The sequence below is a fragment of the Salvelinus sp. IW2-2015 genome, linkage group LG14 (assembly GCF_002910315.2).
Source record: "Salvelinus sp. IW2-2015 linkage group LG14, ASM291031v2, whole genome shotgun sequence".
Taxonomy (NCBI): Eukaryota; Metazoa; Chordata; class Actinopteri; order Salmoniformes; family Salmonidae; genus Salvelinus; species Salvelinus sp. IW2-2015.
Window position 1 is genome coordinate 4902070 of NC_036854.1, and position 4332 is coordinate 4906401.

Genomic DNA, 4332 nt, shown 5'->3' on the forward strand with positions numbered 1-4332 from the left:
CTCTCGGAGTCACCCCAAAGGTGAGTCATGCACCACTCTACATTCCAGAGTCCTCTGTTGTCCACTGTTTGGTACTGTTTGTTTCCCTGAGTTCTCCCACGCATTCCCGCTAAGGTGCAGCTGTGCGTAATTGGCCGACTCCCACCACGGTAAAGGAGGTGCAGCGATTTTTAGGGTTTGCCAATTACTACCGGAGATTTATCCGGGGTTTTGCCAGGTGGCTGCTCCCATTACCTCACTGCTGAAGGGGGGTCCTGTACGTCTGCAGTGGTCGGTTGAGGCGGACAGGGCTTTTGGGCAGCTAAGAGCTCTGTTTACTTCGGCTCCCGTGCTGGCCMATCCGGATCCCTCTTTGGCATTCATAGTGGAGGTGGATGCGTCAGAGGCTGGGATCGGAGCCGTGCTCTCTCAGCGCTCGGGCACGCCACCGAAGCTCCGCCCCTGTGCTTTCTTCTCGAAGAAGCTCAGCCCGGCGGAACGGAACTATGATGTGGGGGACCGGGAGCTGTTGGCTGTGGTTAAGGCTTTGAAGGCGTGGAGACATTGGCTTGAGGGGGCTAAATACCCTTTCCTCATCTGGACTGACCACCGCCACCTGGAGTACATCCGGGCAGCTAGGAGACTGAATCCTTGCCAGGCAAGGTGGGCCATGTTCTTTACCCGTTTTTTGTTTACCCTGTCCTACAGACCAGGTTCCCAGAATGTTAAGGCAGACGCACTGTCCGAGCTGTATGACACAGAGGAGTGGATGGATCAGACTCCCATTCTCCCGGCCTCCTGCCTGGTAGAGCCGGTCGTGTGGGAGCTGGACGCGGACATTGAGCGGGCGTTGCGCACTGAGCCCGCTCCACTCCAGTGTCCAGTCAGACATCAGTACGTTCCGTCTGCTGTCCGTGACCAGTTGATCTATTGGGCCCACACATCACCCTCCTCTGGTCATCCGAGGATCGGTCGGACGGTGCACTGTCTGTCTGGGAAGTACTGGTGGGGGGGTTTATGTTTCCTCCTGCTCGGTGTGCGCCCAGTGTAAGGCTCCTAGACACCTGCCCAGAGGTAAGCTCCATCCCTTAGCCGTTCCACTACGGCCTTAGTTACACCTGTCGGTTGATTTTCTAACGGATCTTCCTCCCTCACAGGGGAACACCACGATCGTGGTCGTTGTGGATCATTTCTCTAAGTCTCCTCCCTCTGCCCGGTCTCCCTACGGCCCTACACACTGCGGAGGCCCTGTTTACCCACGTCTTCCGGCACTACGGGGTGCCTGAGGATTTAGTGTCTGATCGGGGTCCCCAGTTCACTTCGAGAGTCTGGAGGGCGTTCTTGGAACATTTGGTGGGTCTCGATCAGCCTTACCTCGGGTTTCCACCCCGAGAGTAATGGGCAGGTGGAGAGACTGAACCAGGACGTGGGCAGGTTTCTGCGGCCCTATAGCCAGGACCGGCCGGGGGAGTGGGCGGCGTTCGTGCCCTGGGCAGAGATGGCRCAGAACTCGCTCCGCCACTCCTCCACTAACCTCTCCCCCTTTCAGTGTGTATTGGGGTACCAGCCGGTTCTGGCACCGTGGCATCAGAGTCAGACTCAGGCTCCTGCGGTGGACAAGTGGTTCAGACGCGCGGAGGAGACCTGGGAAGCCGCCCTGGTCACCTCCAGCAGGCCGCGCTGCGCCAAAAGACCAGCGCGGACCGTCACCGCAGTGAGGCCACGATGTTCGCACCAGGGGACAGGGTCTGGCTCTCGAACCGAAACCTGCCCCTCCGCCTGCCCTGCCGGAAGCTGAGTCCGCGGTTTGTGGGGCCATTTAAAGTCCTGAGGAGAGTGAACGAGGTATGTTACAGGTTATAGCTTCCCCCCGATTACCGTATTAACCCCTCATTCCATGTGTCTCTCCTCAGGTCGTTGGTGGCGCGGCCGCTCCAGGAGTCTGAGGTACGGGAGGTCCCTCCGCCCCCACTGGACATCGGGGGGGCCCGGTGTACTCTGTCCGTTCCATCCTGGATTCAAGACAACGGGCGGGGGGCCTTCAGTATCTCGTGGAGTGGGAGGGGTATGGTCCGGAGGAGAGGTGCTGGGTTCCGGTGGCTGATGTATTAGACCCTGAACTACTGCGTGAGTTCCACCGTCACCGCTGGAACCGAGCGTCAGGGGGGGGGGGGTACTGTCACGACTTCTTCCGAAGTCGGCTCCTTTCCTTGTTCGGGCGGCGTTCGGCGGTCGACGTCACCGGCTTTCTAGCCATCGCCGCTCCATTTTTCATGTATCCATTTGTTTTGTCTTGTTCCCTGCACACCTGGTTTTCATTCCCCAATCAATCCATATGTATTTATTCCTCTGTTCCTCATCATGTCTTTGTGTAGGATTGTTTGTGTTACGTGTATTTTGATAATTTGTGGATATTGTTACGCGCCATTACTTTTTGTCTATGTTCCGTGCTTTGGGCACAATTTTATGTTACTTTGTGCTGTCATTTTGACCGGAAATAAAAGTGCGTCTGTTCACTACACTCTGCTCTCCTGCACTGACTTTCCGTCTCCAATATACAATCCTAACATTTGCCAAACTACTTTAATTCGTTTTTCATTGGCAAGATTGCAAATGTAGGCATGACATGGCAACACAAATTCTGAACATTTCATATCCATGCATACAGACCAAATTCCTGAAAGCTAAGGATTGAAATTTTGAATTCTATGAAGTGAGTGGAAGAGGTGATCTTTTTTTGGGGGGGGGGTCTATCAGTAATGATAAACCACCTCGTAAATGACAACTTTGGTGGGAAAATGTCTGAGGATTTGTAGTGACTATATTGACACTCTTTTGTCACCAATCCTTCAATCTTAGCCTACAGGAAAGTATGTGCCCTCAGGCCTGAGGGGAAGCTAAAGTTGTACTGTTATCCAAGAATGACAAAGCATCTCTTTTCTGGTTGAAACAGCCGACCAACGGGCCTGCTACCACCGTTAGTAAACTTTTGGGAAAAAATGGTGTTTGATCAAAGATACAATGCTATTTCACAGTAAACAAATTAACAACTAACTTTCAGCATGCTTCTAGGGAAGGACACTCAACAAGCACAGCACAACACAAATGACTGATGATTGGCTGAAATAAAATGGATAATTAGAAGACTGTGGCAGCTGTTTTGTTCGATGTAAGTGCAGCTTAAGATATTATCGATAATAGTCTGCTACTGAAAAAAACGTAGGTGTTATGGCTTTACGTCCTCTGCTATATCATAGATTGAGAGTTACTATCTAAGAGAACACAGAGGGTTCTTTAATGGAAGCCTCTCTAACGTAAACCAGGTAGAGTTTGGCATACCTCAAGGTAGGTTTTTTCTACATTGATGACTCAACTTTGTACACGTCAGCTACCACAGCAAGTGAAACCACTGCAACCCTTAACAAAGAGCTGCAGTCAGTTTTAGATTGGGTGACTAGTAATAAGCTAGTCATAAATATACTGAGTGTACAAAACATGCTCTTTCCATGACATAGACTGACCAGGTGAATCCAGGTGAAAGCTATGATCCCTTATTGATGTCACCTGTTAAATCCACTTCAATCAGTGTAGATGAAGGGGAGGAGACAGGCTAAAGAAGGATTTTATGCCTTGAGACAATTGAGACATGGATTGTGTATGTGTGCCATTCAGAGGTTGTGTGTATGTGTGTCACGACAAATTGAGGCTGTTCTGAGGGCAAAAGTGATGGTGCAACTCAATATTAGTAAGGTGTTCCTAATGTTTTATATACTCAGTGTATAGAAAAAACTAAAAGTATTGTATTTGGGACAAATCATTCACTACACGCCTAAACTTCATCTAAATCTTATACTGAAGAATGTGGTATTGAGCAAGTTGAGATGACTAAACTGCTTGGTGTAACCCTGGATTGTAAACTGACATGGTCAAAACATACTGATACCACAGTAGCTAAGATGGGGAGAAGTATGTCCATAATAAAGCGTTACTCTGCTATCTTGACATCACAATCAACTAAACAAGTCCTACAGGTCCTAGTTTAATCACACCTACTGCCCAGTATTATGGTCAAGAGCCATAAAGTAGAACACAGTCAAATTCCAGTTGGCCCAGAACAGAGCAGCACGTCTGGCCCTTAAATGTACATGGAGTGCTAATATCAATGACATGCATGTCAGTCTCTCCTGGCTCAAAGTAGAGGACAGATTGACTGCATCACTACTTGTCTTTGTGAGAAGTATTGACGTATTGAAAGCACCAAATTGTAATAATGCAGTTGATGATGTATTGTGTTATTTATGATGTAGGCTGTTTGTTGTGTTTTGCTGTGATGTAATTGTTTTAATACTGTTT